At 35.7% G+C, this 14,344-nt stretch overlaps 1 protein-coding gene and 1 pseudogene across 4 annotated transcripts in view; one reads left to right on the top strand and one right to left on the bottom strand.

Annotated features, from left to right (window-relative positions):
• LOC116582436 overlaps positions 1-8,311 on the bottom strand; it is a 115,021-nt pseudogene extending 106,710 nt beyond the window's left edge.
• The window catches only part of INPP4B (inositol polyphosphate-4-phosphatase type II B), an 805,823-nt gene that overhangs the window by 413,687 nt on the left and 377,792 nt on the right, over positions 1-14,344 (top strand). The gene's annotated exons all lie outside the window — the stretch shown is intronic.

Below are 14,344 nucleotides of genomic sequence, written 5' to 3'. Positions count from 1 at the left end.
CTCAAACTTTTTTTTTCTTATAGATACATTGGATTCTGCTCATCAGATTGTAAAGCCCAATATAAAAGTATAGTGGCATATAATTCTGAATTATAGCACTTTGCATGCTGTTAGACATGATAGTTGCTTGATTAATATTGGTTTAATTGAATAAAACAGTGAATTAACAGTGCCAGGAAGAGCGTAACCTGCATTGTCCTATTTCCTGGTTTACAAACACCATATCTAACATCCTAAGCAAAAGCAGTTGTCCTCCCTATGAATGATTTAATTCAGTGATAATGCCCCCACTTCCTGCTGCTTCTCCATGCATTCTGCTCCGATCAGATTAGCCAACTTCCTGTTGTTTATGCATATTCTATCTCTGTAGCTTTTTGTCTTTGCTTTCGTCAACTTTTTCAATGTTTCCTTCTTTTGTGTCTTTTGTTCTGACTTTTTTCTTTAACTTCTCTTCTCTTTTCCTTCCCTTTTATCTATCCCTACATTTTTGATGCACAAATCTCTCAAAGTCCAATTAAGTATCATCTCTGTGAAGCAGTCTCAGGTATTTCCTGAGATAACTATCTTAGGCCCCTTTTGTTTGTTTGTTTGTTTTCAGGCAGTGTCCCTTATTCCCCATCTGTGGAAAGTAACATGGACATGGAGTCAGTGAAACTCAACTGTGTATGTTAATGGCTCTTTTCTTCCATCCTCTACTTTGTTCTGTTTCCTTTTACTAAAAAACTCACCAAAGGAGTGAACCTCTGCCAAGGTTACTGTTTGCTTCCACATTGGTATCTGTATTACTGCTAAGATGAATTTAGGCCATGAGTACTGGGCTACAGTCACATCAGCTGTCTGAGTTTGGTTATAAAATTTGCTATGTAGAAACAATGTTGTCTGCAAATAGCATTATTCATTTTCAATCTGTATGTCTTTTAATTCTTTTCCTTGACTTATTGCATTAGTTGACCGAATGAAATTGAAGACAACACTGGAAAGTATTAAAAAAAAAAAAGGGGGAAGTCTGACCTTATTCCTGATCTTAGCAGAAAAGTGTTGAGTCTTTTATAATTCATTTCTATTGATAGCTGTAGGATTTTTATAGATCCCCTTATTGGGTTAAAGTACTTTCCTTCTATTCCTATATTGCTGAGAGTTTTTTATCGTAGAGTTCTATTTTATGCGCGTTGAATTTCCTCAAGTATTTTTTTCTGTATCTTTGGGATGATCAAATGTTTTTCTTTTTTTATTTTTTGATACAATGAATTGCATTAATAGAGTTTTGAACGTTAACATAGTTTTGCATTCCTGGAAAAAACCCTCTGTATGCTGGTTTGTCCTGGGGGGGGAAAAAAACTTTTTATATACTATTGATTATATTTGTTATAGCTAAGATTTTGTTGATAATTTTTGTGTAAGTTCATGACATGTCGGTCCATATTTTTCTTTTCTTATAGCATCTTTACTTTTCTGTCAAGATAATGCTGACCTCATAAAATGAGTTGGGAAGTATTCTCCATTTTATATTTTCTCAAAGAGCTTGAGATTAGATTTGAGAGTTTGAGGGTAGATTTGTTAGTATTCTTCAAATCTTCAGTACAATTCACTAGGAATGACATATAACCTGGAGTTTTATTTATAGTATTTAAATATAAATTCAATTTCTGTAATAGGTACAGGACCATTCAGGTTATCTATTTTTTCGTGGGTGAAATTTTGTAATTTGCATTCAAGAAATTGTTCACTTTCATCTGTTATCTTTTTAAATCTTCACATTCTTCAGGATAGTTCTCTTTATTATTATTTTAAGGTCAATGATCTATAATGATGTCCCCTCTTCTATTCCAATATTGTAATTTATAGCATGTTTTAATCTTAGTCCATCTGGCTAGAGTTTATCAATTTTATTTATCTTTTCAAAGAACCAGATTTTGGTTTCATTGATTTTCTCAATTGTTTTAATTTTCAATCACATTGATTTCTGCTTTTGTTTTTATTATTCTCTTTCTTCTGCTTGCTTTGAGTTTAATATACTCCTTTTTGTTTCCTAAAATGACATTTTAGATCATAGATTTAAGACTTTTCTAATGTTAGCATTCTAAGTTTCTGCCAGTACCACTTCAGTTGCATCCCACGAATTTTGATTATTTGTATTTTCACAATTACTTCTGTAACTTTCTCTTTGGTCCAATGGTTACATAGAACTGTATTGCTTAATTCTCAAACATTTGAGTTTTCCAGATACCTTTTTGTTATTGTATTTTAGTCTAGTACCATTGTGTTCTGAAAACATGATTACATGATTTCAATTTTTAAAAAAAACTGTCCCAGTTTTATGGCCTATGCCAAGAAATGGGGACTGCCTTCAGGTCAAAAGCACAAGAAAAGTGAAAAATTCACCTTCATATGGTTTACTGCTCCATGATTTAGCTTCTTTTCACAATTTTCCTGCTTTTGTTTATTTTTAAAATCCTTAGGCAGCTTGCTTTTTGTGTTTACTTCTAATCAGTGGAGTACAGTGTTTTGTTGCATTGGTCCATCTTTGCTAGAAATGGAATGCCCAAAAACTTTGCATATATTATATTAATTTATTTAATTCTCTCTGCAATTAATTAGGTAGGTATCACGATTTTACCAATTTATGTTGAGAAAACTAAGGGATAGTATGGTTAAGGACATTGCCCAATGTCCCAGAGTAAGTGGCAGAGACTCAACATTCTAGATCCATAATAGGTTACTTTTTTCTTTTCTCTTCTCTCTTTTTTTTTTCCCTTAAGATTTATTTATTTATTTTAGAGACAGAAAGTGTGTGAGCTCAGGAAAGGAAAGAGGAGAGAGAGAGAGAGAGAGAGAGAGAATCCAAGCAGATTCCCCTCTGAGCACTGAGCCCCCGACACAGGGTTCCATCCCAGGATCCTGAAATCATCACCTAAGCTGAAATCAAGAGTCAGATGTTCAATGCCTGAGCAGCCCAGTTGCCCCCAAAATAAGTTTCTTTACCACAATGCTGTACAACCTCTCTCATGACAAATTACTGTAACAGTAAGTGACAAGTGAGAGGGATTCAGATACCAGATACCAGACTAACAGTTAATTTATAAAAGAAAGACCACAGAACAATAACAAGAAATAGTCAAACAAAGACACATTTGCTAACTTTTCAGACAAAGGATAAAGGGTAAGGAAATTCTCAAGCGTATTTTACTAAAGGGAAAAGAGCCAGGAAATGTTAAGTGCTAAAATATGTGTGGGAGTAGAGGGGTAGAGGGGAAATGGGGCAGAGGGTTAGAAGCAGGAGGGAGAAAAAGATGTGGAGGTAGGTATTTTGTTGGTTACTCTACTGAAAGTCTTGAAACCAGTACTTTGGCAAAGACAATATAAAAAGAAACTTGTCTATTTACACACTGTATGTCATATAGAAGATGCTCAATAAATGCATATCCTATGAATTCATGATTGTGGTATTTACTTTCCTTCCTTTTATACATGGGATCAAAGCAATCCTAGAACTTGTAGGGCTTCAGTCTGAGACTGAGAAGATGGGAGAGGTAGAAGGAAAGTTTATACATGTTTTATTCAGTATTCAGGCATAAATTAATGACATACTTTTCACATAAAATTTGAGTTTGGATATCATATTGTCTTAGTGGCAATCTTTAATATACTCTAGCTGATTACAAAAGATTAACCCGCATTACAAAGGGGATTTGTCAAATCAATCCATGATTTCCTTAAGTTCCATGAGATTCACTAGAGAAATGTTAGAAGAATTTGCAGGTGGAATAATGGCTTGAACCTTACTGCTCAGGCTTATTCTTTTTATAATATTCTGTCCAACTCAGGTTTAGCAACTGAGTTCTCTCTTTTTTTTTTTCTTTTTTCATTACATATTGTTTGCTCTTAATTTCATTGTAGTGCAGTTTTATTGAGTAAACATTTTAATGTAGAATGTGTGACTTTGTGCATATTGGAGAGTAAGGGGCCTGCTTGCAGTGAAAGACCTGAGACTCATTATCTTTATGCAGTAGGCAGTACGAATGAGAAAACTTAGTTATACTGTATCATGTTCTTTGTAGATAACCTCAGGCACTCTGTGAACTTCTCTGGAGAGCTAAAGTGAAATTATCACATATATACGTTTATTCTTGTCATAAAAAGCAGAAGATAAAATTTTAATTAAATTTAGCATCTGTCTTACTTTGAAATTTCAAATTTCAAAAGAAAATAAGCAACTAATTATCAGAAACTATAGATAATTTAGTCAATACTAATTGGAACTTGAAATGTATCCTCATAAGGAATTCAGTCAGTTCTATGAATTAATAACTTCTGATGTCTACATTAGAAATGTCCTGCGGATATAATCAAAGTTTCAGTTTTAGTCTTGCTTGAGCACACGGTGCTTAACTGGCCTTGGGTGTTTGGATGCAACAGTGCGCATAAGGATTTGAGACATTTGATGTTGCCAAGGCACACTTCCTCGGAGTCCTCTTCTTCAGTACAGGTGAAAAAAAAATCAACCTCTAGCCAAATTAAAATTCTTTCTGTATATCTCTGCTTCTTAAGATAGGCTTGAGATGGGCTGCTAGGAGTCATTATATTTGGAATATACGTTTGTTGAATAAACGTATCAGGGGAGGGGTATCTGGGTGGCTCAGTCCATTAAGTGTCTGCCTTCGGCTCAGGTCATGATCCCAGGGTGCTGGGATCGAGTCCCCGTCAGGCTCCCTTCTCCCTCTCCCACTCCTTCTGCTTGTTCTCTCTCTCTCTTTCTCTCTGTCAAATAAATAAATAAAATCTTTAAAAAAAAAAAAAAAGTACCAGGGAGAAAAACCTGTCAGACAATAAACGCCTATCCTTTATTTAGTTTTCCAGATCACAGAGAAGGACACTAAAAATACCCAGACATCTAGTGAACTGCTGTATAACCCTCTTGTATTATTTCTTTAAACCTTTGCTGGGTGATAGCAATTTTTTAAAAGTGTCTTTGGGGCTTAAGACCAGGTTTTACAACTTTTTGTTAAGTAAGCAAAATCCAATACATCGCATGAGGTATTTATAGAAGAAAAAGTTTCTGTGAGATTTCTGTCTTTTCTGGAATATCCAATGAAAGTTCCTTTCCTTTGTATAACAAGTGAGAAGCACAAGAGTGTCACGCCCTGAAGAAAAAGGTAAAAAGCTCAGAACAAAAGACTTTGTCTCTAATCCTGGCACTAACTAGCTGGGCCCCTGGAGCTGTCCTACCTCATTTCTAGGCCTGACTGTTCCCATTCCTTAAATGAGACAACCACTGGTTTCTTGAAGTCTCCTCAATGTTATATTCTATGACAACACTTGATTATAATATTTTAGAGTGATGATGGGAAGGTATATGTAACCAACCTGTTGCAAAGAGATGAATAAAATCAAATCAAGCATGTTTTGATGTCTACACTTTGCAATTCTTCAGGATGCTTTCATTGTTATGATGGACCCAGCAAAATCTAACAAATTAAATGGCAGACTATCTACATTTCCAAAGTTGGTCCAAGTGCTCCCCCTCAGAACATCAGGTCACTGTTAAAAATCTATGTAAAATATGGTGCAGATCTGGCGTGATGCTGAGTTCTCAGGACTAAAGGGGACTTGCCACAAGGATTGGCCGAGCCTCTCTCTTCTGCATTAAATACAGTGGACACCAACATTGTTCTTATCTTAATCTGAGAGAAATGAGCAACAACAGATTGACCTTGATTCTCCGCATTGCTGCTTTGTATTCTGTCTTTTGGAACATCAAAATTTTGCTAGTTTTAGTGAGTATTCATTTAATATGCATTTGACTCAGCAATATTTCTTGACTGAGACTGCAGTCTCCAAAAGGGAGCCCCATGATTCAAACACACAAAAGAAGAAAATGTTACCCCTTTGTTAAGTAACCAAAATGGTGGATCTGGAGAATTGGATATGTTCAAACCCTTAGAGCTTTACTTAGAGCTTCAATTATTTGTTAATATTCAATTTTATTTATTTAGAGCTTCAATTATTTAGAATTTTTATTCTTGGTTTTTTTTTTTTTTTCATGGCAGCTTGTCCACTGAAAATATATTCACACCAGGACCAAGTAAAAGTTATATAGATGAGTATGTCTCAATGAGATAGAATGTTATAAACAGAAGTATAAAAATACCTACCATGGTGCATTATTTCATTTTGTTTTGCTTTGTTTTGGTCTTTCCTGGGGATTCTGGAACTTAAGCATTAAAGGCTATATTGATTATCTTATAAGTTTTCCAGAGATTTCTATTTTAAGAAAGAAAATAATATGAATAAAATAAATGTCTCCTAGATCTTCCTCCAATTTCTCTACATTTGCCCTAGTATCTTTTTAAAATAATAAAATTTTGAGGATTTTTGTAAGATAAAATTAAAAAATGATGGCAGGTAGAATAAAGAAAGGACTCTGGAATTAGAAATTCAAATATACTTTCTCACTTATCCAAATAAGTGGAGCAAATTACTGTTTAACCTTCAGTTCTTCACCTATGAAGCTGGAGTTACAACTTAAATCTGTTATAAAGATTAATGTTATGTATATAATGTGAAAAAACAGAGCATGGCACATAATATATACTCAGAAAAGGCACATAAATACTCAGAAAATTGTGACTGCTATTGACTAAAGTGAATTTCAAAAGCAGTGGTAGAAGTGAATATTAGTAGAACCTCCTTTGATATGGTATTTACAAGAAAAGAAAAGGAAGTGTACCACACTAGTCAATTGTTATTAAATCCTCCCCCCCTCCACCCTGTTTTCATGTGTCACTGTAGTTTGAATCAATGTATATCCTAAGACCCTCCAGTCCAGACATGTTCAGTAAATTGCTGGACTCTAGATGATCTTGCTTTTGCTGACATTAAGACACTAGTTCTTATTGTGAGCTACATAATACATGTCCTAGCCAGCCTCCAGCACTCTCCAAAGTGTGCCTCCAGCACTCTCCTAGCTAAACAGTGACCTGGATCTGTTTAGCTAGGTATTTAACAGAGGTGCCTTGGTCTGATCTGGTCAAGTGTCCAGCAGCTGAGCTAAGGCTGGAGAAAGCAAAGATCAAAAGAAGAAAGAGTAGATACCATCAAGGTTGGGTTAGGGCTAGTCAGTGGAAAAAGTCTAATACAAAGAGGCCAACAAATAGGGGAATAAAACTCTAGGTGGGTGTCAAGGGCCCCAGGCAGCCAATCCAGATTATAAAATTCTGGGTAGAAATTAAAGTCCTATAAGGCAGGTCGTAAGCCAGTGACTAGAGAGACTTAAGCCCAGGTTCCTTGATAGCTCTTGACACCAGATTAGAAATTCCATTAAGTGATATGGGCCTTTAGCCCATGTTGGCTCTTTATTTGGTGGAATCCCATATTCACTTCTCCCAGTTTATGAGCATGGATTCTAGGTAGTCTTCTGTGTCTTAAAATGGTGCTTCTCGTTCTTGAATGTAGATGGAAATCCTCTATGCCATAATGAAGTTTCTAATTTATCACCTCTGGGATCTGGCTCAAGGTTCTGCACATCTAATAGACTTCCAGGTAATGCATATTGCTGGTCTAGGGACCACATCTTGAGTGGCAAAAACCTTAAAATATTTGTTGCTCTTCAGTCTGTCAGTGCTACTTCCTTGTGATAAAGATGAGGAGAACATTGCTGACTAACAGAAGCTAGACTTTTGGTCCATCTGGAGCCCTGATAACTCTCATTTTTATTCTCCTTATTCAATATGAGGAGGCTTGTATTGAATTTAATATTGGTAGCAAAATCATATGGATGATGTGGAGAATTAAATTTTCTACTGATACAGTTGGTTTTCCCAGGCAGAAATGTTGCCCCTGAATGTTCATTCATGGCTCTAACAGCAGTTATCTTCTGCCTAGTCAAGGGCCTCATGGGTTAGGAAAGAAGGCCTTGACCTTAAATACATGCCTGGTATTTTTTTTTTTTTTCAGGTGAAATATCAAATTTGCCAATTTATGCCATTTTTTCCACAAAAGGAACCTTTTATCTGATACCATTTTTTCAATTCTTCTATTCCTTTCAAATGATGTAAATTAGAATAAATCCCTGTTAGTGAGAATAGGGGCCTGGTTGCAGAACTTTGAATATCATTATACTACAAAGATGGTAGCCTTCAAAGTACCCTGACATTTCCAGTGAGGAAAAAGAATCTGAGTAGGTAGAGGTAAATCCCCATCTGCATCATATACCTGGTTTTACCTCTTCGTACATAGCATATGGCTGATCCTTACAAGCCTTGTCCATCATCTTGTAAATTTTGGGAGTGCAGAGGGTAAAGCGATCTGGCATTGTGAAATATATCTGGTTGATCAGAATGTCCTGGCTTCAGAACTTTTGGGATACTGGCATGAAGTGAACACATTTAGTGGGTTAACTACTGAAAGGCTATACCATCACCATAATAGAGCATTGCTGTTCTATTTTTGAAATTGCTAGAAATAATCACTTATTCAACATTTTATATCAAAGCACTGTTTGGAAACCTAAACAAAAGCCACAGGTACATAGTGACAGCAACCCTCCAACAATGCCTGACTGGACCTCAGCCTGAACAGGCTAGGGAACATCTTTAACCAGAGGTACGCTTAGAACCTGACCACAGCCCATCGTATGATGCTTTACCTCCTGTCATCCTGGGATGCCACCTAAACCACACGTACCTCCTGCCCAGTGTCCTTTGCCCCTTGTGTCATCCTTATTTTGGTATGGGCTTAGTTAGTCATGACTCAATCTTCCCCTGATCTTCTCACTTTTAAAATGTCACATAATATCCTTGGGGTCTTCTGTTCCAATGAAAAAAGTTTCTTTCACTTTCTACCTCTTCAGAAAATGTTTCCTTAGTCTCTTGGTCTTAATGGAAACCTGGTTTTCTGGGGTTTCCTTCTTCCAGGCTGCCTGCTCTAATATAGACTGGCCATATACTACAGAGACTGGAGGCAGGGCTGCTATCTTCCTAGTAGTCACAAGAGGCCCTTTAAGCTGTTAGGACCTTGTTTAAGATTACGGATGTCTAGCTGTACCACACCTCTACCCTTTTTACTGTGCTCTTTGGCCAAATTCCTGCTTTCTTCCAGGAAGAAGACTTTCCTAGTAGACACTGCCTTCCCCTAGTTCCCAGTCCTACCTTCTATCCTCCTGGGAGATTTCAGTTTCCATGGAGATAACCCCTGAACACTCACGATGCACAGCTTTTTCTTCTTACTAGTGCTAGTGACCAACAATACCACACAATTTCTGCGACTCATGTATGCCTGTGGCAGTCCCCTAGACTTCTCATCACTCAGACCTGAATTATTCTCCCATCTTCCAGTATTGTTACATCTTCCCCTTTAATGACTTCCCAATCCAGTCTAAAAGCGGTTTGGTCATATTTGTATTATTATATTCTTGGTTGCACTCTTCTCTCACTGCACCAGCAGGCCAAAACCCTACACTGTCAACTAAACTATCCTCCTCAATGATAATGCTGAGCATGGTTGGAGAAAGCCACAGAGATAGTCAGGCTGAGACCACTACAGATCTGTGGTCTCTAGGCCCTGCTGGACCCATAAGTCTGCCCCCATTGTTCCCTCATCTGGCAAACCCAAACTCTATCTTTCTTTTCCAAGCTCCTACCCAATTTCCTTCCCACTTCCTCTCAACACATGACTTTGCCTTTTTAGCTAATTAAATTTACAATGAGAATTTGGGACATACCAGGGATATAAAGAAAAATATAGAAAATACTTTTTACCTACTACTCAGTTTAATGAAACTTTCCCAAAACTATTAAGTTTCTTCTGTTCCCCTTTCTGATCACATCCCTTATACTCATCCTCCCAAACATCATAAAGATTCTGATTTTAGTGTTTATCGTGCATATCTCTGTGACTGTACTTCATGTTTATGTATCCCTACACAACATAGAACTAGAGTATCATTTTACGTGTTTATAAATTTTCTATAAGTACAATCACAGCCCTCTCTGTGTCTTCCTGCCCCCCCTCATTCTTTCTCCTCTTTTCTTTATACTTTGCGAAGTTAATTAATGTTGATATATGAAATGAAGATCCATTTTGTATAAAATGAAAAGGTTACAATGTATTTGTCCATTTTCCTATGGACATTTAGGCATAAGGGCATTTGATGGGCATTTAGCCTGTTTTAATATTTTTTAATTAAAGTTGATTTAATATGAAAATTCCTTTGTCTTCTGGTGTACATTTTCAAGAATTTTTCTAGAATATAACCTTAGACGTAGACTTGCTTTTTAGCTTATATTATTGATCTGAGAACTTCTTTTCTAACATAAACATTTAATCCTATAAATCTCCCTCTAAGCACATTTTGATATGTAGTGTAGTGACTGGTTTTGATATAAATGTACATACACACACATAGTTTTTTAGTTTGTTAAGGTCTGTTTTACAACCTAGGATATAATCTTAGTAAATATTCCATGTGTACTTTGAAACAAAGTGTATATTCTGTTGTTGAACGAGATTTGTAGTAACTGTCAATTAGGTCAAGTTGTTGGTAGTGTTATTTAAGTATTCTATATCCTCACTGATTTTTTGTCTACTTGTCCAGTCCATTGTTGAGAAAGGAATGTTGGCATCTCTGAGTATATCATTGTGGATTTATCTATTTCTTCTTTAAGTTTTATTTTTTCTCCTTTGAGAAGTATTTAAGTTTTTGCTTCATATATTATGAAGTTCTGTTAGGTGCATTTACCTTTAAGATTGTTACATCTTCTTAGTGAATAACCATGTTATCATTATATAATGCTCATATTCTTTACATGAAATCTATTTTATTTGGTATTAATATAGTCTCTGCAATTTTCTTTTGATTAGTGATTCCATGATATAACTTTTTCAGTCCTTTTACTTTTAACCTATTCATGTCATTGTTTTTAATTATAAATATGAAGCATATAATCCATTCTTTAATATCCAAGCTGATAATCTTCTCTTTCCTTTAATTGGGTATGTGTGTGTGTGTGTGTGTGTGTGTGTCTATGTGTGTGTAGCTTACATGTAATGTTATTATTGATGTAGTTTGATTAAAAACAAACCTTTTACTATGTATTCTCTATGCTATTGGTTTTTTTTTCCTCTGCTTTTAAATTTATTTTGTATTTTTTGTTATTCCATTTTACCTCCATGATTGGCTTATTATTTATACTTATTTTTAAAAGTTAGTAATTACTCCCCAAATTACCATAAATGTTTTTATTAATTAGTCTACCTTCAAATATCTCAGTGATATAATTGCATACTATACTTTTAGTGTAAGAACTAAAGAACAATAACTCCTCAATCATCCCTGTCATTCCTTCTTGCTATTGTTATATATATTTTTTCTACATGTCATAAGCATTTAATATATCGCTACCGTTTTTGCTTTAGGCCAGCGGTTAGCAAACTCTAGTCTGTAGACCAAATCCTGAAATTAATTACTTTTACAAATGAAATATTATATACAATCACACCTCTTTGTTTATGTATTGTCAGTGGTTGTTTTTACACAACCATAGCAGAGTTGAATGGTTGTGACAGAAACTGCGTATTCCAAAAAGCCTAAAATATTTACTATCTGTCTTTCACAGAAGTGTGCCAGCCTCTGCCTTCGGCAATTATCTTTTATACTCACTAGTCAGAAAAGATGAAATTAACATCTACTTTCATTTATACCATTTGTAGCACTCTCCATTTCTTTCATATCTAAGAGATACAAAAGAGATCTAAGTATTGTTATGTCTTGCTTGAAGAGCTTCCTTTGTTATTTCTTGCAGTGCAGTTCCGATAATAATGAATTTGTCAGTTTTTATTTGTCTGGATAAAAGTCTTTATCCCTCCTAATTTTTACAGGTTATTTCTACTTTTAAAAAATCTGGAGTTGATGTTTTTCCTGTTTCAGAACTTTCTTTTTGTTGTTGTTTTTTTTTAAGATTTTATTTATTTATTTGACAGAGATCACAAGTAAAAGAGATGCAGGCAGAGAGAGAGAGAGGAGGAAGCAGGCTCCCTGCTGAAGCAGAGAGCCCAATGCAGGGCTCGATCCCAGGACCCTGGGATCATGACCTGAGCTGAAAGCAGAGACTTTAACCCACTGAGCCACCCAGGCGCCCCTTGTTTCAGAACTTTCAATGTCACCTATGTACTAACAAGAAATCCAAAATATTTTCTTATTTTTGTTACTCTGTGTGTAATTTGTGTTTTGTTTTGCTTTGGTTGTCTTAAAATTTTCTCTTTATTTTCATTTTTCAGTAGCTTGAATACAATATAGATGGAATTTTTTGTTTGTTTGCTTATTTGTTTATTGGTGTATGTATATGTCATTACTCTAGTATTTTCTGTACTTTTTAGATTGATGTGTGGATATTTAAGATTTTGGGAAAATCTTGGGCTACAGCCTCTTCAAATACCTATCATGTCTTTTTCTTTCTTCTGAGATTCAAATAATACATACATTTTTGTTCATCATTGTGTCACAGTTTTTGAATGTTCTCATGCCTTTTCACTTCTTTCTTTTGTGTTTCAGTCTGGATAATTTCTATTAGTCTCTTTTCAAGTTCACTGATTATTTCCTTGATGGTATCATTTCTACTAATTAGATTGTTAAAGCCATTCTTTATCTTTGTTTTTGTTTTATATCCCTGGGATTTGCATTTAATCATTTCCAGTAGCTTCTATCTCTGCTAAAAGTCTCCATCTGATCATGCAAGTTACCCATATTTTTTAAAGATTTTATTTATTTATTTGACAGAGAGAGAGAGAGAGATCACAAGTAGGCAGAGAGTCAGGCAGAGAGAAGGAGAAGCAGGCTCCCTGCTGAGTGGAGAGCCACATGCAGGACTAGACCCCAGGACCCTGATATCATGACCTGAGCCAAAGGCAGAGGCTTAACCCACTGAACCGCGCAGGCACTCCATCCACATTTCCCATTAGAGTCTTTGGTATATTCTATTTCTAATAGTTCCAACATTGGGGCCGTATATGAATCTGGTTCTCTTGATTGCCTTTTTTTTTTCTCCTTTTCTGTTAACTATTTTTCTTTGTCTTCATCTTTATCTTTGTGTTCATCTTCTTTGTGTGGTATATAAGATAATACATATGAAATAAATAGTACTTATGCCGGAAAGTGGGAATTTCTCTTTTTCTACTAAGTCTTTAATTTGAGTCAACCTAGTCAGTAACTGACCTGGGTTTGGGTTTTGTTGTTGGTATGGCTACCTTCCGTTCATCACCAGTTTCAAATTACTCAAGCACTCATTTGTACTTAGAGTGGCATTTGAGTGGCTGGAGACTTTGTTCTCCACTCTCTATTTCAGGCTTTTCCTCATAGCTTCTACCTAACAGAGGTTCGGTGTTCATGCTTTTATACCTCCCTCCGTGGTAGGCTGCTGCTACTAGTTGTCCAGTGTTTGCTGGACTGGTAGTTGGGATTAGAGACATTCTCTGTTGTACTACTTCAGCCTTGACTTTAGGCAAAATCTGTATTCTTGGGTTTTGGGGATAAGGCTTTCTCAGGGGTCCTGTCCTTCTCTTAGCAATAGAGTATCAGAGGATCTCTGATCTCTCTTGACTGCAATGAATCTTCACTTGTGTCCTGATGACAACAGTCTGCAGTTTTTGTTCTACAGGGAGGATGATCCAAGTGGTGTGTCTTCAGAGACTCCCAGCTTCCCTCTCAGAGGCTTGAATCACCAAAGGATGCTTTATCCAGATTCCCAATTTGTTTCCAGTCTTTCTCCTGAGCATCTAGTGAGGATAAAGAAAAGTCTGTTAGTGAATGCAGATTACCCTTGAGTTTATGGCTTCAAGTATCTCTGGACTTTGATAGTAGCCCACTCTTGACTTTCAGTAAGTCATTAAATATTCTGGCTGAATTCGTACCAGCTTATGTGAGGCCTGACATCTCTTCTTCTGTGGAGGGAAGCTCTGTTCCATGAAGGCATTTACTTTTTCTTAGATATCAGGCTAGTTAGTTCCTCTGAGACTGCTGCTTTCAGAGTAGTTAAGGAAAAGTTGTGATTTTTATATATTCAGCTTTTTCTTGAGTTTATAGTGGGAATAATAGTCTTTACATTTTTGTATATTCTAAAGTGAAGCTGAAATTTCTGCATTACAAATAAATTTCCCTAGTATATAATTTGTTACCTCACTTTTTATGGTATCTTTTACTTATGGAATTTTTTTATTTTAATATAGTCAAATTTATTAATATTTCCTTTATATACTGTGCTTCTGAAGTCAGGTTGAGAAATTTTTTGCATTCCATAATTCATAAACATGGCTTACTTTTGAATGAGAAAAAATTAGGGCATTGGGAAGAATA

Source organism: Mustela erminea, chromosome 2 (genome assembly GCF_009829155.1).
Source record: "Mustela erminea isolate mMusErm1 chromosome 2, mMusErm1.Pri, whole genome shotgun sequence".
Taxonomy (NCBI): Eukaryota; Metazoa; Chordata; class Mammalia; order Carnivora; family Mustelidae; genus Mustela; species Mustela erminea.
Note: the sequence above shows the minus strand (reverse complement) of the source record. Positions and strands in the feature narration are given on the sequence as shown.